Source organism: Oxyura jamaicensis, chromosome 12 (genome assembly GCF_011077185.1).
Source record: "Oxyura jamaicensis isolate SHBP4307 breed ruddy duck chromosome 12, BPBGC_Ojam_1.0, whole genome shotgun sequence".
Classification (NCBI taxonomy): Eukaryota; Metazoa; Chordata; class Aves; order Anseriformes; family Anatidae; genus Oxyura; species Oxyura jamaicensis.
Window position 1 is genome coordinate 18057849 of NC_048904.1, and position 24978 is coordinate 18082826.

Consider the following 24978-nt stretch of genomic DNA (forward strand, 5'->3'; position numbering starts at 1 on the left):
TGGGCAAGTACTGTATGGATTTGTTCTTTTTATGGGGCATTTTGCTGTCAGACCTGGCTTTGATTTCAGTGTTATTTTTAACTGTGACTTTGGTCAGTTCCTAACATGTAGGAATAAATAACCAGATTTTGCTCCTTCCAACTGAGCTGTGAACAAAACAGCTCATCTGGGATAGCAGCAGCTTCAGCTTGCTTGTACATCCTGAAACAAACTGGGTTTGATCTGTGAACGCTAGAGGGGTCTTAGGTGTGAGTCCTGAATTCTTTTTCATGGGGTTAATTAAAAAGTCTGAGAAAAGTCAGCCAACCTCCTGTGGCTGAAATGATTTCCCTATGTAGCACCTTCTGCAGGGATAAATCTCTGTTGCAGATGTATCATTCTTCTGCAATTAGTGGCAGATTGCTAGCTGCTGCGTCTGGCACTCTGGTGCGTGCTCTCCGTCTGAGAATGGAGCTGAACCACACGAGCTGCTCATGCGAGGCTCTGGCTGTTTCACGTGGTAGGTATTTGCACTCACGGGTGCCTAATGCTGCTGTGGAAACTTGCAGGGTGATGCCAGGCGCTACTCAGCTGCACTTCTGTAGCAGTCTGCTTGGGACTTACACTGCTACAAATACGTTAGTGAATTTATCTTCTTCCATCTGGCTGCCTGGTAGAGTGAGTGCTTTAGGCAGGAGTCCACGGGAGCACGTGCTGCTGTATGGTCTCTGCCCTTTTCCACCAAGCCCTGGAATTCTCCACGCGCGCAGCTGGAGAGGGCAGGACAGTCAGCACTGGCCAGATGTTAAGGGCAGCTGGTAGTAAACTAGCACTTTGAGTGATCGATGGACAAAATCTGAGAGGTCAACCGTAAGATCTTTGATCAGGCAAACTCACTAGAAGGACAGACTTGACAGGAATGCAGGATTAAGCTGTGTTAAAAAAAAAAAAAAAAAAAAAAAAAAAGTAGTTTCTAAAACTTTCTCTTCCTGGCAAACTTTTCTAATGCAGAGCTCCCAGTTTTGACGTGTTTTAAGATTTGTGATTTGTTCTGTAAGTAATACAGAGCAAATTCTTTCCCCCTTTATACAGCTGTATTTAAAATAATTTTATGCCTGAGCCTCCTGGTTTTAGAAGTGATAGGATTTAACTGACGGGCAACTTGGCTGATTGTGGCTGCACAGCGTCCATTTTGCTAGCTAGCTGTTACACACAGCAGCGCCAGTGCCAGGGTTGTGCCTGTGATGGACTTGTGTACATCTGGTACTTCTTAAGCCTGTGGAAAGACTGTGCAACTTTTATTTATTTTCTTCTAATGGCATTATTTAAACTAAGAAGTGTAAGAGAAACTTATGTGGAAAGCAGTAAGACAAAGGAAAGGGGAAACTGGAAAAGGGGAGAAAACGTATAGATAGATCAAATGGTTTGTGGTGGAGTGGGAATCCAAACCTCTTATTTCTGAGGAAAGAAGGCTTTGCTTCCCAGAACTCAGAGAATAAAATACTGTTACAACATTACCCTGTCCTTAACCGTCAGCTGACATGAGGCTGTTCAAAGGATCTGAATTTGTGTGTGTTGTTTGCTAATCTAAACCTACTGCGAATGGATGAAAGAGCTGGTTAGCTTCTTGTGTGAAAGGTTATTCTGTAGCTGAAATTGCTTTAGGTGGCTCAGCTGTATTTTGTCAATAAAATGTGCCATCAGTGGAAGAATTGGCAGTAAAGTAGCTTCTGCGTGCTTAGCAATGGAGAGCACGTTTGAAGGGCAGCAATAGAGTTTTTGGTAGATGCAGTCAGCAATTGTATCATTACAAAGCCTATTTTCTGGGATTTAGAGTTTGAATGTGTTTAATTGCAATGGGCTGATATGATTTACAGCTTGGATGTGATTTTCTTCATCTATTTTGGCTACTTTATAGTGAGCTCTGTGTTGCATATGAGTTGCTATGCTATAGGGAGCTTGGTGGGGGAAGAAAACAATGTGTTCCTAATACATTAATGTGTGTTAGGAATGCACTCTGTAAAAGTTTACTGAATATTTTTTTTTTTGGGGGGGGGGGGCTTGGCATGGTAGACGATGTCAAATCTTTTCCATATCAGGTAGATGTGATAGAAGGAAGGATCTTGCCAAGCAGTGAACTCAAAAACTGGAGCAAGTTCTGGCATTAGCTTCTGTCCCCAGCTCAATCCCATGGGCCAGGTTGATCTTTGGTGTAGCTCTGCCTTCCTGGAAGAGCTTACTGATAGTAATGCTGTAGGCTGATGCCTTGCTTCTTATGTATTTATTTTTTTGAGTGAGAAGGGATGGCATTGAATGTAAGGGACTGAGAATCAAGAAGTCTGTATCTGCTTCTTTGTTCGGACATAAACTTTCTGTGTCCTGGGGCAAGCTATTTATTTTAATTGCCTGCTTCCTGTTTGTCCTATTTATTTAGACTGCATTGACAGGGACCTCAAGGCTTTTCTGCATGGTATGGCTAGTGCAATGTAGCCTGATTTTAGGTTGGGGTCTTCTGGTATTGTAGGGCACGTGATCAAGAACAGTGTTTCAACAGGTCTTGTCTTGTTTGAAAACTGGCCTTTAAAATCATCTTGTACCGCTATTTCTCTGTCAGTTTATGAAATTATGTCATTAGATGATGGAAATACTAACTATACTTTAGCTGGGCCATGTGAAAAGTGCTAATAAGCCGTCCCAATGGTACCTGTGTGCGTTTTGTACGGAGTAATTCAGAGTCACATTTGGATACCATTTTCGTCATTCTGCAAAGGGTTCTGTGGGACTCCCAAGGGTGTTGGCCAGCAAAAAAGTAAATGACTTTTTTTAAAAAAAATCTTGTTACCATTTCAAGGCAGGCTTAAAAATGAGCTGGGACTGCTGCTTTGCTGTGCTGCTGCACAGGGCACAGAGCGAAGATGACCTTGCTAGCTCTTTTTCACAGGAATACAGATGTGCCCAGACTGTTGTGACTGTGGTTCTGCTGATCGCTTCTCTCTGCTGTGGTGTGCGGTGGCTGACTTTGATCAAAAGGATGCATTTGGCTGTGGGTGGATATACTGCTCCCACCTCTGGCTTTATCTGCTCTTCCTATTGTCTCCGCTGAGAGCAGCAGCAGCTCGGATAATCTGTGATGGAAGATTAGATTATTTAGCACTCTTTGATTTATCTTTTTATTGAAGAGTCCTGAACATGGACGTACTCCAGCGTATGTCATCCAAACATAAGTAAGGGGAAGGAAGGGGTGCGTTTGTGAAAACTGCATGTGAGTGTGAAACTGTTTAATCCCAAGCAATTTAAAATAAGAGTGATATCTATTTAGACTAAGGAACTGATTCAAGGAAAATGGAGAGCCCTGAAACAAATCTGAATTGTATTTTTGCATGGACCTCAACAGGAGATAAACAGATTCATTCTTTGCAGCTTACATGTTTAGTAAGACACATTCCTGACGCGATACATACTTTTAATGATTTTCTTATTGTTGCAGTAGAGTGTTGGCTTGGTAGCTTAAGGACTGAAAGAATTAATATATTTGGTTTATATTCATGAGGTACCTAGCAGCCTCAGCTAGCAATCAGGGCTCTTTCACATAACATTATGCAGGTTTCTAAAAGAATAGTAAAAAGCCTTTTGACCACGCTATGCAGTTTATCAGTTTCCTACAGCTTTAAACGCAGAATGGTTCTGAGGGCATGTGTTCAATGAAGGTTTAAATCAAATGTGAGTGATATAATGTAGGAATATTAAATGAAAAACTAGTTTGATGTCAGCAGTTTTGACCAATGTGGAATCATTTTAGCTTTTCTACAAACGCAGCAGCTGGTTTAGTACTCTGGGGCTAATCGGAAGACAGAACACACTCAGTAAATGTGGGCAGGAGAGCTTTGTAAGTAAATATTTCCTCTCTCACAAGGCAAAGTGTTTTAAAAACATAATGACAGGAAAGGACTGACTCTCCCAAGATCATGAGATGTGTTTGCTTAATCCTCAATATAGCACAGAAGTGGTGATAAAGTAGGTGTGGGCAGAAGGAGAGATGGACACGTTACTTGTGGCTGAAGCACCTAACTGCTGGAGGAGGGTTTCTGGGTGCTTCTGGAGAGCCAGGCATGTGGGCCTGTGCCCGGTGTGGTGTGCTCTGTGGTGCCCAGGGGTGCTTCCCCGCCACTCAGGGCCTCTCCCTCATGGTGTTTGTGGCCTAGTTGTGTTCTGTGGAGGGCACTTCATTCCTCCTTGCTTGTGAACAATGAGGTGTAGGTTGCGTGGGAAGAGGAAATATCTGTATGGCAGTTCTGTAAGGAATGAGTGAAAACACTGCTCACGTCCAGGAGCAGAAAAACTGCAGTCAGGGTTCCCTGTATGCCTGGGTCTAACTCAGAGCCCCCACTTTGTAAGGAGAGCATTCCTCACGCAAGTCTCAAGCCATTTTAATGGTTAGATTCAATTAGTTCTCCAGAAAGGATAAGAAAATCTGTTTTTCTCAACTTTAAAGGTGTTCAAGCCCTTCTCTTACTGCTGGTGAAAGACCTGAGCCCGGGTTGGAGGCTGTTCTCAGTGGTAGTCTCCCACCTGCCTCTTGAAACACAACAAAAGGTCTCCAGCCAGAGGGGCCCTTTGGAGCTTGTGATGAAAGGCTTTATCTTTCTTGTTTTGGCTTTAGCTTCTGTTTCTATGGTGTTCTCTCCCATTAGATTAAATAAACAAACAAAATAGGAACGTGATCTAGAATTCAGTGTTTGAATGCGCGTGGAAAGATTGGGTGTTCTCTTTGGTCAGTTGAGCCATATTCATCAAAATGCAGACAGAAAAGCTGAGGATCCATCAGATTGACCCCAAGTTTCATTCGGTGAATCGGGATCTCCTGCTTCAGTGAGTACGTGCACCGTTTTTTCTCAACCAAAAGGTGATGCAAGAATATAAGCAGGAGTCTTCCTGTGATCCAGGAAGAGCTTTTTGGCTTACTCCGCAGGCAGGGCTTGCTGGGTTTCATTTGTCCTGGAGAGAATGCTGTTGGAAAGATGAAATTTGGTACTGTGGAGCTCAAAAAATAGATTTTTTTTGGCTATTTCTGTTCCTGTTGCTCACTTAATTATAGAACCTGAAGAAGTGTACCTTTTGGTATAAATATTACTAATGTTGGCAGTAATCGAAGGTGAAACTGGCAAATGTATCTACGAAGCCATTTCACACAGTAATCATTTATGAACATAGCTCTATTAATTTGTTTAGTCAGATGCGGAGAAGCAATAAAAGTGATTGACTAAAAACAATTAAAACAGTAAAAGTAAATTGTTGTGTGCATTAAAACCTGCTGAGCCTGTCAGATGAAAATTGTAGGCTTAAGTGTGAAAATTAAGGCTATTGATTTTAGCTCATATGTGCGCGGCTATCAGAGTCCTAATTTGTTGTAGTTTTCGTAGCTAAAAGTTGTTGAGACAAGAGTAAAGATAATCCTAAAACTCATTCCCCAAAAGACGTAAGCGATCAGAAAGGCATCTATGATAAATATTTTTGTTGTCTCGGGTAGATGGAAAGGTTTTTTTAGAAGACTTATATTAACTGTCAGTATCTCAATGCTGCAGAACTGAATATAAATATTTACCAATACTGGTAATTTATTGCACTTCAAAGGAGATGAAGAATGAGACATTGACATGAACAAAAATACAGCACTGATACAGACTAGATACAGGGCTTCTCGCCTAATTTATGTGTATGACTTTATTGTCATTTTATTTTTATGCGTTATAGTAAATCTTGCATTCAGTGAACTATTATTTTTTAGTATTCAATTAAAATGATAGCACAAAAAGAGTGTTATATCTAGACAGGTATTAAGGGATGGTGCTGGGGAATAAGACTGCAGTCTATAGCTGAGGGCTTCAGCCACTCAATAAGGGCTACTGTCAGGAATTGAATGAACCAGGGCTTTAAACAAGTATTATGTGTGTTGACTTGCCAGTGTTAAGCAATAGGTCATAGTATTATTTCCTTTTATAGTTTCTTTAGGTCCTTATAAATCACCCCTTTACAGTGTAAAATGTAATATTTGATGGTTAACTCTTTGATCAATAGAGATTTTTAAATTTTGCTTTGGGGAGCATAAAGCACATCCTCCGCCAGCTCTTGTTTTTTCTCTTTAAGAAGCAGACCCTAAGTTCTGTTACTTACAGACTCTGTCAGTGTAGACTAAATTCCTAATCCTGAAAGCACAAGGAAAAGACAATTGTGCATAGCCTTTTCCATGTTTCTGTGGATGGAAGCAATGCTCATTGAATCATTTTGTTTCTGGGGATGCTTGGAGATTGGGACAACAGCAAGGAAAAAGAAAGGTTGGTAACTTTTTATATATGGAGCAGCTCTAGAGAAAGCAGAAATGCTGTCTCACCTCCCCCCATGCAGGCTCTGACTCTTGCACTGGGATGAGCAAGTGATGCAAGTTTAGTAGCTCCTTGTCAGGAAGGAAGGAATAATAAGAAAGAAGGAATAGACTCATTATTGGGATGACAGAAATGAGGAGACATGGAAAATCTGAATCTGTCTATGTGCATGAGCGGCACAGAGTTCACAGACAATGTGTGTCTTGAAATGGGATTTTTTTTAAAACTGAAAAATTCTGAAACTAGGGCTGATTCATTTGAACACTGTGGAGAACTTAAGTTCTTGGGAGTCTGTTCTACCAGATGAACGCTGTCAGCCCATGCTTCCAGTAGATAACACATCAGAGAATACAAATAACTTGCAGTCAGTAGGCAGCTAGTTGAAGTTTCTCTTTCTGCTTGTCAAAATAACTCCTTTGTCAGCATGCAATAGGGTAGGCAAGTCAATAGGGGTGTTATTGAAATGCAAGGGAGAATTAGACAGCTTTCATTTTTAAGGCTGTTGTTTATGGGGCTACTGTTTAAAATCACTGCTTACCAGTAAGAATCATGTTTGTTTTCAGCTGGATCAGACTGTGCTGCTTGAAACAAAGGGGAAGTGCTATGTACATCTGCTCCCTTGTGCCATTTGCAAGTAGATGCTGTCCTCCAGTAAGGTGCAAGTCCCCCAGCACTGCAAGGCTGTGTCATACCCTGTATCTGTTCCATCATGTGTGTGAGTGGCCGAGGGCAGGGAGAGGCCCCCACAAGAGGGGTTAATTTGCTTCAGTTATAAGGAAGCTGTCAAAAGGGGTGTCACTTCTGGGCTCTGTTTCAGCAAAGCTCACGAGCATATGCTGAAGTGCTTTCCTGAATCAAGCTCTAGCAGAGAAGCATGTCAAAAGTATTTTACATCTATCCATGTAACTGTCATGCTAATCTTAAACCTTCCAGAAGCTTCTGTGTAAAGTATATTTTCTGATAGCAACTCACAATTTGACGGAAGCTTTCATAATGTTTTTCAGCAGTAGACCCCAAGTTAAGCAAAAGTCATTTTCCCATTTATGACTTTTAAATTGATACTGCTTTCCTAGAAAAATAACAACGTACCAGATCCTTTATTAAAATTATTATAAAGCCCTTGTGTCATGTTAAAGGAACAGTCTGTGTCATTAGTGTTTGTATAAAACATCACCTTGCATCCCCAGAGTAGATTGCCTCTTAATATCTGCATCATCTCTCAAATGGCCATTACCTCTGAAGAATTTTCAGTTGAAGCAGAGATTGTGAGGATGGGGAGCTGCAATGACTTGCACAAGAGGCCACTTACAGAGTGAAAATTAAACTCAATCCATTTTCTGCTACAGCATACGTTTCCTTTGTTCTAAATTCTTGGTAATGCTGCAAGTAATGACTGGGAAACGTGGTCTTCAAATGCAAAGGAAAAATAAACAAAATTCCAATGTTTGGAGCAGGTCTTCTCACTGTACTTACTGCAAACGGACAGCTTACTCCAAAAGTAGTTTTATCTCTCTTTCTCTTAAATAATGAAATAACGCTGTGCAGACAGTGGTCTTTCTAGATGATAAAGGACAAATGTATCAGGACAAATACAAGCACAAATGGACAATAGTTTGCATAAGCCTGCTGTAGCAAAGTAGTGAGATGGTAGCAGATGTCTTGACTGTGTGTTTTTTATATAAATAATCATTTATTCACACCAATTTTATTTTCAGCAGCCTTAAAACTCAGTGTGTTTTATGTTTAGCATTATCACAGGAGGAAACTATTCCCTTGATTCCTAGTGAATTTTCACATAAGTACCACACTACCATTTTGCTCCTTGTGGAGACCGTAGCATTCAGCAATTCCAGTTCTGCTAGGAACTGTAGCGTGGCACTGCGGTGGTTTTACCGTGCTAGGCAGTTGAACACCACAACCGCTCTCTCACTCCCCCTCCTCAGATGAGGAGGGCAAGAAGTAAAGGAAAGAACAAGTCACGGGTTGAGATAAGGATGATTTAATTAAAGAGGGAAAAATAAATAAATAAATATATAATTAAGGAAATATTATTATTAATTAAACAATTCAACTAAAGGGAAAAAAAAGGGAAAGGGGAAGAGGAAGGGGGAAAGGAAATAACTAAACAAAACAAGTAAAGGCTATGTGGAAATGCAGAGGAAAGAAATTCCTCTCTACTTCCCACAAATGAGCGATGCTTGACCACGTCCTTGAAGCAGGGCCTCAACGCACGTAGCCGGTGTTCGGGAGGAGGACAGACGTTTTCGCAACGAGAGCCCACCCCTCCCCTCTTCTTCCTTTTTCCACCTTTTATTGCTGAGTGTGACATCATATGGTATGGAATATCCCTTTGGTTGGTTTAGGTCAGCTGCCCTGCGATGTTTCTTTCTCACTTTTTGCTCACCCCCTAGGAGGGTCAGAGAGAGTCCTGATGCTGTGCCAGCACTTCTCAGCAGCAGACACAACACTGGTGTGATACCACTGCTGTTCTAGCTACAAGTGCAGAGCGCAGCATTGTATGGGCTGCTGCAGGGAAAGTTAACATCCCAGCCAGACCCAGTACAGGCACCATTATAGCAAATAATTTGAGCAGTTATGTTTCTAAGTATTGTTACTGGCAATACCACGCTGAGCATTTCAGGCAAAGCAGGTGTGTTTTTTATCTCTGGTTTAAGAATAGGAGCGTTTCTTTTTCATTTTATAAAGACATGACTCAATCAGGACCCACTACGTAAATATCACTAAGTGAAGGTTGGTTTAATAAATAAATAAACCAGGGGTTTGTCTAACCTTGAATGCAATCGTGTGTGTGTGTTCAGTGTAAGACAGTTTCTAATATTATCTCCTTGGCAAGGATTTAAATTGAAAGGAAGTCCACTGAAGATAGACTAAACAACTTCAGCTTTATTTCAGTGTGAATTTAGATTCAAGTCTTGACTGAAAGCCTACCAAAATCCGTAGGATGCTGTCCCCTGAATCCAGTGTAGTTTTGTGATGTGCTTTTAAGGCACCCCTCTCTTTGTAAAGGGAGAAAGAAGGTGACATAGGAAGCTCCCATCTCTTTATGTGAGAAGCAGAACTGTGCAACGAAACCGCAGGATATCTATGAGATACATGGCACTGATAATGACCATAATTTAGTCTGCTGTTAATACGAATGTGAGCTCTTAAGGATTTTGCAGGGAGGAATGTCCATCCTGAGCAATGAGAACAGGTAGAAACAACCACAACCATTTTGTTTATTTATTTGTTTCCCCCCCTAAGTGGCTTGCTGAAGACTGGCAAAGATGTTCACTGCAGTGATGTCTTGGTTGTAGAGCAGCTGTACTGACTCTTCTCCCCAGGAACCTCTGGCTCCCTAGGAAGCATGCAGCAATTAAAATGAAATACATCCAGTACAAACTGAGTATCTTAACATTTTTGATAACATCGATTCTGATGTGTGTTCTGATTTGTACTGTAAGCTTTGCTCACCTGCAGATTGAGCTTTTTGAGGGACCAATTTTATGATTCTAACTAAATATTTGAGAAGTTCTTGTCTGGAATTCCTTTTAGCACTGAAGCTGAGATGCAATGAGAGATGCTTTTGGTTCTACTTACTGAGCCACTCTCCTGTCCTGCACCCCACAGGCTTAGAGATGATGCTGTAGAGAGAGGAACACAGAAAAACCTGTGGTTTGACTCTACTGCATTCTGTGCTGTGTGGTGCTCTCCTATGTGTGCATCCCTTTGACCAGAAGCAAACTACATTTAAGTAGATAATTTATTTAAGTGCATTGTTGTGTGTTAAGTTGGTTGCTGAGGTTAACTTCTCTAGTTTGTTGTGCAAGAGTAACCAATATCATACAGTGCACCAAGATGTTCAGTATTTGTGCACATGGGGTCCAATTCTTCACACTGGGAGTTAGTACAAGTCCTCTCATGCAGTCCTCTCTGCATAGCCCATCTTGCTTTGGAGTGACTCTTCTGAAGGCAAGCCTTACTTAAACTAATTCACCCTGGTCTACTGCAATGTAGTGCTTTAAAATGTGAAGTTGAAATACCATAACATCTTGTAACTGTATAATTTATCTACATTTAGTGTGTGTTTATAGACTTTGGTCAGGATTGAAGAACCTGTTACTTTAGGTATTGAAGAAGCTCAATTTCAGTTCCCTTTTCCCCTATGTATTTATGTTCTTTGTTACAGAACATTAATATGTATCTTCGACTGCAGTTTTAAATGCCAACTATACTCAATATATATGCAAATAGCCTTTTCACAGAGGTAGAATTTTGTATAAATTACATCGATAATTAGTAATTCAACTTCTATGTAATACATTATGACATTGAACTGCTAAACAGATTTTGGTTTGAAAAAACAATAAAGACTACAACTTCTGGCAGCATGCTGTGAAGCAGTATAATGAAGAATCAGTACAGCTTAAACATACAGTCCAATTCAGACTGAGGATGTTTTTTTTTTTATAATGATTGGAGCAGACCCTAAAACCAGGTTATGTACACCATCATCCCTACAACTTGCTGGCTGGTCTTAAACTCCTTTGGGATATTTACTGGAAGGCTTTAACATGTGATTAGCTGTAATTTACATGCTAAAATCAAACATGAAAACCATAAGATATTTTTATTTCTGTCAGTGTACTGTGTGGTACCTGAAGTTGAGGATAAAAGATGAGGTATTACCAAAGCTATACAGGAGCTAGTAGTGTGTAGCTGTTTCGACAGTGCATATTGAACTGATACAGATGCCCTTGGTGTGTCCTGTCCTGTCCTATCCTGTCCTGTCTCTTTCAGTCTGGAGGGTCCCATGGACCCCTGGAGGGACTGTTTTCATGACTCGGATGAAAGTTGTTATACTCAGTTTCCTTCAGGTTTGATTCACTGCGGCATTAACTGAGAGCTGGAGAGGCAATCAGAAGATGTAAGACCACCTCTGCAGTAGGGGTAAACTCCTGTTCAGCAGTTCTCCGTTGGCTTAGGTTAGTGCTCACTTCAGTGCTCTATTGACTGTTCCAGCTGAGCATCTGGTTTCCTGTGAGTTGCACCCCTCATTATCAAAGGGGAAAAATAAAATAGGAATGTTGCTGGGAAGCTGCCTTCCCAGGTACCAAACCTCTTTATCCCACTGTGCTATGCTTAAATCTGAAGACTGAAATGTGCACTCCTCTTAAATTGGAATATTAATCAGGAGAAATGTAGGCAAAGCTGGTTTTCTGTGTCATATCTTGACATTTGGGCTGAGCGCCATGTTATTCTTTATTGTCTTTGGATTCTTTTTTCAGTCATCTCAATATGCAGTGGGGAAGCTCTCTTCACCCCTGCTTCCTTTTACGGAGTGAACGCGTTGGACTCATCTCAGTGGAAAAATGAGACCGCTTCATTGTGTTGCACTTAGTTTTGGTGAAAATCTTTCTTAATTATAGTTTTGGGCATAATATCAAATAAAGTATAAATCAGTCCAGATCTGCTTGAACTAAAGCCCAAGTCTGCCTGGAGAATTTGCTAACCTTAGAAAACACACTCCAAGTTTTATGTATTATATTGAAATGTAAACTTGCTAGGATTTGGGCATCTTTACAAAAACTTCGTAAAGCTCCAGTGAGACACCTCTTTCAAACATTTCATTTAAACTCTATGCCATGAGAAGACTTGAACTCCGTCTCTCTCCAGGAAAAAAACACCACAGCTATTGTGGTGCTTGGAACTGGATGTTCACCTACAGGAGGGATTTACAGAGGAGCATGGTTTGTTTTACCTCATGGCTGGAGGAAGAAAACACTTATAAAGTATTCCAGTTCTAATTTCACATGTGTTGCAGTGGATAAATACAGCACTGCCGAGAGAGAGAATTTAATAGGACTTGATGGAGAGCAAGATAGCATTTCAAGAAATGAAGAGCTGTGTTTCTTCTGGAGAAATGCCTGTGGACTGGGGGTCCCTCCACAGGAGAAAGAAGATTTACAATTAAGTAATGTAAACCTCAGTTTGATTTCATGAAGTTCTGTGGTTGTGCAGTGCTTCTGCAGAGAGAATGAAGACGTAAAAGGAACCCAAAGTTTAATGCAAGTGTTCCCATGGACTTCACTGCTTTGGGATTTCTCCTAGCATCTCATGATCTTGTGATGATGTTGTGGTGATGTTCAGAGGACCCATTAGTCTTCTGAAGTACATGCAGACATATTGTGGCAGATGTATTGATGCACCCCAGGCATGGCTGGCCATTTTCACCACCAAGGCACACAGAACGTTGGCTCATTTTGGGTATTTTGTGCATCAGAAACAAATGGTGAAGCCTGTGAAGGGCTAGGGAAGGTTCCAGCTCCCCCTGGTCATACGTGGCCATACTTGTTAAAAACAGTTTGCCTAAGCATTTTGTAACAAAGAAGCTTGAATAAAGAAAGGCAGATGTTGTAAAATATACCTCACTGTCATTTTCTGCTGGTTAATTATTCCACTTCCTAGCTAATTTAGGAAAAAGAGTTATCTTAGAGAATATGGTTTTATTTTTCCAAATCAAAGATTACTTTAGATTTTCTGATATCAGTTTGTCATTCAAAATATGCTATACGTTATAATTCAGCTTTTATTTTTAAATATTTTTGATGTTGCAAGTTTGAAAAAAGCCTTTGTTTGTTAAATGAAGTTGGTTTTATGGATCCATATAACATCAGTGCCTTAATTACTATAAATGGATAATAAACGCTTCCCCATATATGAGAATAGGAGATGCACAGAGTGACTGTCATTAGGAACAATTGGATTTTCTCTTGATAAGTTGGTAAAAAATGTAAATACTGCAAATAACTGCTATTTAATATGCCCACAGGCAATATGAGGAAGCATGCACCAAAAAAGTTTTTACAGAAATTGCTTTCTCTCTGTTAGAGCTGAATACAGTGGAAGCTGAGTGCCCATTCATACATGAGTTGTAATACTTTTTTTTTTCTTCTTTTTTTTTTTTCTTCATGCTTTATGAACACTTTATATTAAGGGGTCTGATACATAGTTTTCTTGCTGACAAGAGCAGAATATGGGCACAGCAGTGGTTAGGATTCAGTTTTCCCTAGTAAGAGACAATCTCTTGCCTTCAGGCTGTTAAACCAACCCTGTGTTCCATGGGATAGAGTCAAAATTAGTAGTCTTGTTCTTCCAGCATGAAGCAACTCCTAAGAAATCTCTTGTGATCAACAGAGAAGACGAAAATTTGCCTTTTCATTTCACAAGCTCTATAAGGAGCAAATCACGCCCCTTGCTGGCTGCAAATGCCACCAGCCAAGATCCCAGTTTTTCAAATGAATTAGCAGAAGCTGGATTAACGCTGCTCTTGATTTTAAAGAGCACAAACAATTCTACTGGGTAAACTCAGGGAGAAGTAGTTCTATTTAGCAAACATGACACTTTGATTTGGGATTTACTTCTAATGAATCAAGATCTGGATTGCCCCCCACAATGAAAGGACTGTGTGTTGACCCCAGATCCTGGTTTTAACTCAAACATCTTTGGGCAGTTAATGTAAAATATCTTAATGTGTTTGAAGGGAGAAAAAATGTCAGTTTATGAGCTTCAAGTCTTAGAGAGTCAAATTATTAGTAATTGGAACATTTAAAGCACTGTGACCCTTGCAGCTTGCTGGAAGGTGACAAGTCTGTTGCATGAACAGCAGGGCTCTGCGTTGATGTGGGAAGTGGTTCTCTGTAAGCCTTCTACACACAGTTTTTGTTTGCTTACCCTCTGCGCATTCACGATGCAGTCACTTTGCACTGATACTGTTCTCAGCTGGTGCTTTGTGCTGCCCCTTAGCACAGTGTCTCACCATAGGCCCTTGGGCCCTGTTTCAGACCTCCAAGGCCATTTAGCCAATAGGAAATGTGAAACACAGGGACTGAAGTGTAATTTAGGCTGTATGAAGCTGGGCTTTTGTGTTCACCCTACCTTCGTTGGCTGATAATTGTCAACTAAAATGTGCAAACAGCACCCCAGGGATTTTGTGAATCCACAATAAAAAAGATACATTACTGAAGCAGATATTCTTATTATGAGTGGAAGCAATTAATGCTTTGAGGATGGTAGTTCCTGAGCGCTTTCTTTTGACACCAGTTTAAAGATTTTTGCCTTTCTGGTAAATCTTATTTTACCCCTTCTTCCCTGGACTCTTGGTCACCTGTTGCGGCTGTTCTCCCGCGGGTTTTCTGTGGTGTTGGTGGTGATCCTCCAGTGGAACAAAAGCAAGATATTTACAAAGATTTGGTATACTTTCAACAGAAATTGAAAACCTTCCTTAAGAATAGAATACCAGTTCATGAAGCAATTAAAATAAGACTTAAATACAGAGGGAAATGAGAAAAAAAAATATTTTTTCTCTAATGTACAATCATCATTTTAAATTGAAACCAGAAGGAATCAACTTCTCAAAGGGTTGCTAAGAAAGACAAACACCAAGATTTTCAAATTTGTTTCCACGTAGAACCTAGGATTACGGTGAATTTAATATTTTCACGTTGCTATTGTCTCTGTTTTAGGGTTTATGGCTACTTCTAAGTGGTGCTTGGCTGTCTACGGTTTTATAACATTTCAGACTAGTAAAATTTTCTGCAGGAGATGCACAGAAGGCTTTTATCTGTTACCACAGCCTTGGAAAAGGCACTGTCAGCGGGACCCTGAAGCTGTTCTCTTAGACTGTGTGGATCTAATGGAGTTCCTATCTTTCTAAATCTGTATGGATGCTTTGAAGATCCACTCTTGATCTCACATTGCTTTTTTAATGCACAACAAAAGTGTTGTTTCTCTGTAGAAATGCCCAGCAAAGACCTTTGAGAATTTAAGAACTGTGGAAGAAATGGGCAAAAACAGTGCAGTCGAAATCGTGGGTGCCCTACCAATTTATAGAGAATTTCAGCCCTACTGGACTCTGTTCACTGAAGGCAGGGTACCCTCAGGAAGGCCCAGGGAAAGGGGAACAAGATAGCAGAGTGTGATTGTGGCTAAAGGGTTGGAGGTGATCTGGGGTGTAGTTGTTCTCACACCCCAGTAGGTGCTACTGGGAGTGCTGAGCAATCTGATCCTGACGCCCAAAGGGGCAGATGGGTTGCTTCAGTCCTGTCTTTATCACTCTAGACATGTCTGTGTGTGGTGGTGTGCTGGGGTAGAAATAGCCTCGTGCTTTGCTGTTCTGTCTCCTCCGGCCTTACCGTGCGGTTTGCCTTTTTTCATTCATCAATATGACGAGTAGATCTTCTGAGGACGGTGGTGAATGTGAAGGCTGCTCTGTGAATGGCTGCACTTTGTTCTGCTCTTGCATCAGATTGTGAATCTTCATTTTGTAGAAAGCTGCCGCGCCATAAATTGAGAAGAAGGCAACAAAAGATAAATTAGCTGTACCATCCTGTATATGGACGATTTCATGATATATTCTTCCCCATACAAGACTCCCATCATACCTACCTCTTAAAATCAAGCCTGGTGAATAATGGCTTAGCCAAGCAATAAATACATAATGCAATGCCACCTTTGAACCTTGTAGCTTGTGTGTAGGTCAAAGATTATATGGGTTGTATTCATGATTTATGCTTTCAGTCTTTTGATATTTTTTAGACCATCTTTGCTTGTCTGCTGGTATGACTAATTATTTAATTATTCTATTTATTTTTAGGAGGCCACAGTGATCCTTCTGGTACAACTACAAAATATATTTTTTTCCTGAATGTAAAGTAATTCAAACTGTGTGTGCAAGACTCATGGTGTTGAACTAGGCAAGCTTATTCAGAAAAATGTGAATGTTTATGTGAATAAATATGTCTGTGTGTCTATCTTGAAGCTTAAAACATTGTTGAAGAGAGAACTTATTTTATTATTGATAGCAGGCTTAGCAATTATCTATCTTAACAAATAATGTAAACTTACTTCCTAATTGCTGCAGAACCATAATTATACAAAGAAATCTTGACAGCTTCCAAATTAATTTCTCTCACACTGGTTGATCTGAAAATTTAAGCTTTACTGATGAATGATGACTACGCATCTCAGAGAGCTTCCAAACTTAATGCTATTTGATGTTAAAGTGCATCAATCAACCCTTAAGCATAACTTGACAAAATAATTTGATAGTGGCAAATGCTTGTTTTCCTGTCTCTGGCTTTTGTTGATTCTTTGCTGTACCTGAGGCAGAAGCTTACCTGGCTTGTGGCAAAGAGCTTTCTGACTTGATAATGAAAGCAAGTGTTGTCATTAGTTCCTCTCTTCCATGTTCCTGCCTTTTGGCTTGCATGCTGTCACTTTGCTGCAAATAAAAGAACGTGAATTCTTCTTTCTCCTTTGTACAAAACTGCATTTTTATTCTTATGCATTCAGAGCAGCCATATTTAGTGGCAAGTGAGAGAATTCTTTCTGCTGCCACAAAGCAGCTCCACAACCTCCATTCAAATGCTGCAGATGGGTTGGTTCCTCTTCTTAGTTATTGCCCCTATTCCGCAACAAGAAGCTAACTGCACTGCAGAGCAGTAGGTGCGCTTGCCTTGGTTTAATTCTTGAAGGACTGCTGTACTGGGGTGGCATTAGCATGTGGTACCAAGTTAAGTTTTTAACCTGCTGCCTTTAAGACGTGTGACCAAAATGTTTCAAAGCCATGCTGTTGGTCTGTGTTGCCAATGATGTTTTAATCTTCTAGTAACTATTTCAATTAATATAATTTTTACTCTGCATTTCAGTTCTAATTATCTGGATTATCCCACCTACTGCCTGGGAGCTCAAGCATGGCTCGTCTGAAGAAAACCTCAGAGAACAACAGTCAAACGTAAGTGGAACTGAATATATACAGTTAACAATCAAGTGTAATTGCAAGGAGTATTATTTGGATTAGATGACTATACGCCAGCCCCAGGGCACTGTGGCAGATGCAACACAAGGTCTAATAAACTATAGGTCCCTGCTGCCGGTATTACTCTATAGGAGTAATAATAACACTGTGAGAGTGAAAACATCCATCAAAAGCTGACAAATCTGACAAAGATTATACATAGCCACGTGCATATACTAAAGATGCTAGTTAAATCTGATGGAACTGCTAATAAAATTTCTTTAGTGGTCTTAATGAAACATCATTTTGTGCTTATTATTCCTTTCATGTGAGGTTGTTTTTAAGAAACAATCATCTGAGTGTTATTGGAAAAGGTGCTTGTAATTGCAAAAGTAAATACCAATATGTTGTCTGATAAATCATAGGTACAATAGCTCTGTTCAGAGAGGAGCTCTGACTTCAAACATACAGAATATACATGCGTGTTTTTAACACAGAGACTGCTTTTCTTGCTGTCTATTCAGACAAATGACTCTTGTTTCAGATTGTGGGTGGCCCAGTTGCAAATGTATGTGTTTACTTTTAAGAACCAAGAAAAAATGGTACATGTACAGATTATGGAGTTTGTGTGGGAGGAGATTTTTTTTTAAAGTCTCCAAACAAATACCAAGAAGGACATTCCTTTGAGGTGCCTGCCTAACACTGCTGGTAGTACCACAAGTACCCTATTTAAAGGTTGACCTCTTCATTAGAGCTGGTAGCATTGCGTATAAGATACAGCACAGACTTACGATTTAGACAAAAATGACAGCTTTGGCAGTACCCCAGTGGGCTATGTTGTCATTCTCCCTCCTGTAAAATACCCATTAAAATAAAGTATTCTAAGATCTATTGGTGAAAATAAGAATCTGGGGGGGAAGCTGTACACATCACTTAAATTTTATGGCAGGATCTAAAAAGTGCCAGGTGTCCCAGTTAAGGAAGTACGTTAAGTACAGCAAGCTGCATGTTACATGTGATTTTAAAAAGAAAAAGCTCACAGTTCAAGTGTGTAGCTGCAGCCATTCTCTAACTGTATTTATTCTTCATTTACACTGAACACACAACTTCAGAGTTCTGTGATGTTTCTGGCTTGAATTTTGAAACTGAAGGTAAACCGTAAATGCTGTCAATTATTCATGTTGTGTGCCCTCCCCAAGGCTGGAAGCAGGTGTGTTTCACTGTAACTTGCATCCTCACAGGTCTCTCCTGTGCTTTCTGCTTTTGAGCGTGTAGTCTTTTTCTCTTTCTCTCTCTCTTTTTTTTTTTTTTTTCCTGGCTGGGATCTGTGTGTCAGACATAGCCACTGGCCCACTGAGCAGGGATACCTGGGTTGCTGTGAAACTGTGTAGGAAGTTTGGATTGTTTTCTTCCAGCCAGGGTCTCAGACCCTGCTGCAAAGCATGTTCCCCCTGTTTTGTGGTTTGGGTAAGGCATTTCTCTCTTGTCATCAAACCTGCTGGCACGTAGACTATATGTTTAGGATTTCCCTTCATGTGATTCAAACTTCCATTTTTCTTCTGTGTGGAAAAATGTCATGATGGTGTTCATGAAGGTGTGATCTTTGCGTATCTTATTAGACATAAATATAGCCTATGACCAATAATAATAGTGCTGGATTTTTTTTTTTTTTCCAAACGTGGGTATTCACAGTTTCTGAAAAGGGAGGGTTTGTTTATGTTGCATTGTTCTGCTCCAAGAGCCTAATATATTAAACATTTTCCCAAAGGATAGCTGTGGTCTTTAATTAACTTTTTTTTCCCATATGCCTATAATATATCATTATACAATATTTGGTCAGTACCCTGCTCTTCTACTCTCGGGGAGGACTTATTGGTTCTCATTTCCTGGGGGAGCGTTATGAGTGCAGACAGGAAGAATGCATCAAATGAAAAGTTAATTGTGTTTAAGCTGTGGGTGAGAGAGAAATAGGAATGAGACTTCCATTCCATTGTGCCTCTATAATAAGAAGAGCTAAATATACAGTTTCCTAAGCTACTAATCCAGGAAAACAGAGAAAAAATACCTCAGTTACAGAAAGGACAAAATTTAAAATACATGATTAACCACAGAAAGCTTTGCACTTCAGTTTGAAAGCTGTGTACAGGATGAGGGATGTAAGCACGTGCTGGTATTCCTAGTGATTACTTCATTGGGAAGGGAAAAATCCTGCCTGCTTCCCAAAGGCCTTTCTGATCCTGTTACCCCAATTCTGTTGTGCACAAAAGCAGAGATGATGAATGGCATGGAGGAACTTAGGCCTGTATAGGTTCATCATAAATCATTAAAGTATTTGATAGTCAGGCTTTGGGCAGTTTCATGCCAAATCCGTGGCTGGCATGGGTTCTTTCAGGGGAAACCAAATGGGTCACATATGAGCCTAGACTGTGAGTCACTTCCACTGTTCTGAGTGCTCCAGACCCAGCTCCGTGGCTTACTCATGCAAAATGTGTTTTGTGCAAGGACATGAGTTCCCAAGTGGGTGATAACATGAGAAATAGCAGCTGTTTCAGAGCAGGATTTCCAATATCCTTCTCATTTGAGATGTCCCTATTGCTTATAAGACATTTTCATTGGAAAAGCTCCAACTGTCAGCAGCAATTTACCCAGCAAGGGTCTGTTAGTTTCTGCCTTAATATGGTTAATGGGGCTTTGTGAAACCAGGTCTTCAGATGTCTGCTTGATCTGGGACAAGGCATTTTTCCCCTGGTTTTGGGGAGATTTTTCCAGACTCTCATTTTTGGGTTTAAGGTTTTATCTGAACTGAAATTTAGTGGAATTTGCTGGGTAAAAAAAAAAAAAAGGCACGGCTTCTGGTTTAGTTTTGTGCCTTCTGCCCAAAGCACTTGAAATCCCTTGCACTGGGACTTCAGGACAGCTTTAGTCTATATTTCTTTGAAACTTGGCCATAGTTTACTCAAAGATTCATAAACCAGGGTGAACATGGCCTGAGTGTCAGGTTTGTAGCTGTAGTGAACGTGTGTGATGTTTATCTAGAATTTGTCTCAAATTTTGCCTGGTCATACTTCTGACTTGAATCGTAGAGGAAGTTCTGTAGAGTCAGAGCTTCGTTAACTTCTAATCAATGGAACATGGAGTGTGGGAGAAAGTGGGAGCGGAGAGGGGAAGCCAGACCAAAATGCTACCATATGATAATTCATTTGAAATGTGATTTGAATATTGCCACAGCCTGTGAAGTGCACAGACTACTGTTCATTCAATAAGGGCAGCTCAAAACCCTTCCCACTAGTAAGCATGTGTGTTCTTGTAAATCAAAATAATTAACTGGTGTGCTGGGATCTAACGTGCCAACTGCACATGGCAAGCTACATCACCATTGAGGCTTTATTACTTGGATGTTTCTAGTCTCTAGAGATCTTAATTGAGGTTTCATTGCACTGTTCACACACTTAATTAAAAAAAAAAAATCATCCCCTATCCCGTGAGTTTAGTCTACTGCCCGGATTCTGCAAATACCTGCAAGATTTTAACTTTGTTAATGGGAGTAACTCTGTTGAAAATTAGTGAGATCATCATAAATGAGAAAAATCAGCATATCATGAACTCAGCTGACTGGGGAGTCCTTGTATGCGCTATCTGCGGTAAGACCAATATGATGCTGCTGCTGTATGACCAAGACAAGTGCTTGGTAAACGTGTGCACTTGTTAGCAACTGATGTACCTTGTCGCAGAAGGATCTGAGAAGTTCTGCCCTGTATTCCCTACTACTCGCTCTGCATTTTGTTGTCAGTGGGATGTGGCAGGATGTGACCGATGCTTGGTGATAGTGGAAGTGATCTTTGCTCAGGAATATTGACAGACAATACAGCTAAATAAAAATAATTTTCTGAAAGTAGCCTGGAAAAACAACAACTTCCCATGTGCATCAGTTTGCTGCTTTTTTTCCAGAATGCATTGATGAAGTCCTGAAATGCACTAAAGCTTCTCTCCCTCCAAGACAATGGTTTTATTAAGAATGTTGCTGTGCCTCACTTTAACAGGTCCCTAATTCCAAGACAAGATTATATAGTAGAAGCACTCAGGTTTTTTGTACACATTAAAATTCACTTAGGGGTGTTTTTATTTATTTATTTATTTATTGAAATGGACAAAAATATGCAACTGTTCCTTTACCTTTCCACCCCACTACTGAGGAAATTGAAATATCTCATTTCACTCCTTTGTAAGCACACACACACAAGTTAGTAATTTTCTTGGATGTTTTTAGGTGATAAAAATTTCCTCCATAGCCTAAACACAAATATAAAATTGCTGCTACACTTCTAATCTTGGTGACAGCACATTATAAAAATCTCTTCTGACAGCAGATGACATTAACTGTGATTAAAATAACTGGCAGTGGTTTGATGATGAGCTATAAAGGGGCGTTCTTAACTACTTTTGTAACCTTTATTCTTCTAACAGGATGCTGTAAGATCAAATTCAGTGTCACTACAACTGAAGTATACAGTTTCAGGTAGAATTAAAAGATGATGGCAGCTCATGTTTGTTCATCTTAGAAGATATCATGGGGTTTTTTATTTACATTTTTGAATGGGATTATTTTCTCATGTAGATGAAGGAGATTCTTGTGAGATGAGCACAATTCTGCGTGGATGATGGGGGAAGGAGAATTGTACGCATTCTTTGATTTGTGATGACTTGTAACTTACGATGCTGGTTTCATGGCCAGTCTTATTCAGGTCTTACAGGGAAACTCAAGCTATCAGCATAAGTTCATGGTATGAATACTGGGCGTACAAGTTCAATAGTAACTAGACATGTACCTTTTTGCCAGCTGGATGCCATGAGTGCCATAGAAACTAAGACTGTTGCCACTCCTCCAAGTAAACGAGGCGTTGAAGAACATTACGCTGAGTCCCATGGTCTGTTGTTGCTTGGGCTGTCCCTCGGCAAGCCCACCTGTCAGCAAGGCGGTTGTGTTGATCAATCTCCAGCGCTTTACAGAGTTTGCTAGTGGTCAATGTTAAAGTCCCAGTGGAGGTTAATTACTAAATATGTTTCTTCCCTTGCTGGAGATTTATAGTGTTTTGTGAGAGAACACCTAAGTCTTCAGAGAACGGTGAAATGCCAAGTGTCGCTTCTGTTCAGATCCCTTACAAGATGAAGATTCATAGCATGGTGCAAATGGTACTTGAAGGCTCCTGCTACACATGTGCCCGTCTGTAGCTAAATATCCCTCTGGAGGCTGGCAGTCCAGTTGCTACCCTGCTGATGCAGCTTGTTCCATCTGTCACTGATACTTCGGTAGTTATTAAGTGGCACATTTAAAATAACAAGGGTCTGAATCTAGTCTGACCTGTCTAGAGCTTATCAGAACTCTTCTGGCTTCTAAATTTAAAATTTTTAATTTTGGAGAGTGAGGCTTTGTCCCCTGCTAGGAGACTTTGAGTACTAAACTTAGTACAATAGTGGTCTGAAAGCAGCAGAGCTCTTATCATAAAGGAGTTTGTATATTGGTCTCTATATAGATTTCTTTCCCAAGATTTTTAATGTCAAGGAGGATTTAAAGCATCTGAATCTTTCATTCTCTTAGCTCTGGTAAAATATGAAGGCCTTTATGCTGTGGCATACTGCTGTTTTATTGCAAGTTATTCTTCACTAGACCTCAGGAAGCAGAAGAATTGCTTTCAAAGAACCTAATGTATGGTCTAATATTTATAGAGGACCGATTCATAAGTAATTAAGTGTCTGTGCTTGTATTGGATTTCCTATTAAAGAGTAATAACTTAAATCTAAAGCGAACACTGGAGTTTCACCCATTCCAAAGTCTGAAAGTGTTTGTTTTCCAAAGTAACCTATGGATGACGCTTCCCCCATGTAAAATAATGAAGAAACCTGTGACTTTTTGGATATAGAAGAACATAGGGACACTTACTCTAATGTTCAGCAGCCACCATGTCCCACTGCAGCGCTAATGCTCTCAACACTAGCAGCGTTATTTGGTACCTCCATGAGAAGCTGAACTCGAGTTAGAAACGCTGGCTGTGGCTGAGTTTGGTATTCCTAAAATCCTACCCCTGGAATTTTTTCCCCTCCAAGTTACAAAATCCAAGCACTTCTCTTGTGACTCCTTTGTAAAATCTACCAGACTTGACAGGCTTTCCTTTAAAATGGCAAAATGAGAGCAACCAGGGCTTCTAAATAAACCATTGCAGAGCAAGAAATGCCGAAGGCTGACCTGTGGCTTTCCCATCCCTGCCTGCCATAGACTTTGCAAGTAACTATTCATGTCTCTTGGACTAATGCGGTGCCAGTGTCTGAGTTCAGTCAAGATATCTTTTGTTGTCCTTCATGATTCCTTTGCCTTGGCTCCTTCTTCATTTTTATGTCAGAGGGGAATGGAATATAGCCAAATGAGGGCATTTTTTGAATTTAGTATATTGTGCCATCAATCAATACCACTTTCCTGTGTTATTGCTGTATGCTATTGGGCTTTTGCCCTTTGAATAGATAAAAAGCAGCTGGATTATTTCTAGTGTGTGCTGGAAAGTACTTGATAATACTGTGTATAATGAATGCAAAGAAAAAAAAACATCCTTCTGAAACTGAAGGCAAAAACTGTTAACTCAGTAGCCTGGACCTGCTTCTATATTTGGTGTATTTTTTTGTTTTGGATTTTTTTTTTTCCTTGTAGAATTTTTCAGGTTTACTTTTTGGGCTTCAAAAGTGTTCAGGGCATTTTCAACCTGAATATTTTCAGTTCCTGTTACCAAAATTGATAATTAAATGGTATTCTTCATCTTTTATGCACCTATAAAATCAAAGGTGAGGAAGGGTATCTAAGGAGAGTGAAAAAGTAGCATGACACAAAAGCACAAAGGATACAATTTGAATTTTCATTCCATGATTACAAATATTTCTCTCTAGATTTACTTCATTTAATGTTCTACAACCTGTTGGTACTTTCTCACTCCTTGCTGTACAGGCCTTTTCAGCACCCTGGACACCTGATCAGCCAATGCCTCCACTTCTGGCAAGTTTTTCAGCCTGCGAGCTAAACTAGCTGCCCATTAGGTATGCTCATTCCTGGTGCATGCACGCGTGCCACTTACTGTACAGGTAATAGGTTTAGAAACATGAGATCAGATGTAGTGTGCTCCTGGGCTGTGGATTGCTGCACCCTGAACATCTGCTGACTCCTAACTTGCACTTTAAGTGGTGCCCTTTGCAGGGCATGCACAGTGGTTCTCTTCTGCCTTTTTTGTGCAGGGTCCTGCTCAGTGGAAACGCTGAGTCAGAACAGAGCCCCTGGGCACTAAAGTAATGCTAAGAGCAATAAGTGAGAGAGGACAGATGTGGGTATCTGTGCCAATTATAATGCTCAAAGAATACAGAAGCTGTGTAATGGTTTGGGCAAGAAGGAACAAAGAAAGCCAGCACAGCAAAAGCCAGAGACCGTTCCTCACCAAGTACCCTTGCTCTGCCAACCCCTAGATGCACAGATGTGATAGTGTCTCTGCATCCAGCAGGCTTGTTCACTTTCCTGTCTGTCACTGACTGCGTTTGTTACTCTTCTGGCACTGTTCACATTCCAATGATCATTCTATTGATCATTCACCAAAATCAGCTATAGAATGAGAACAAAAGGTGATGTTCAACCCTTTGAATGTGGTTAGGGAGAAATCCTTAATCAAACACTAACTGAAATGGTTGAATCTGATATTAGGAAAGTGGTTCTTGGAAACTGAGTTTTAGGGGCCTGGCAGACATGATGGGGAAGCATAATACCAGTGGTGGCTTTAAAACAAACAAACAAAC

General features: G+C 40.3%; 1 long non-coding RNA gene across 1 annotated transcript in view; it reads left to right on the top strand.

Moving 5' to 3' along the window:
• The first annotated feature begins 401 nt into the window (after positions 1-401).
• The window catches only part of LOC118173196, a 76641-nt gene continuing 52064 nt past the window's right edge, over positions 402-24978 (top strand). Inside the window, exons 1-2 of the long non-coding RNA XR_004754080.1 lie at positions 402-499; positions 17069-17154. This is a non-coding gene — a long non-coding RNA (uncharacterized LOC118173196). The remainder of the gene's footprint in view (positions 500-17068; positions 17155-24978) is intronic.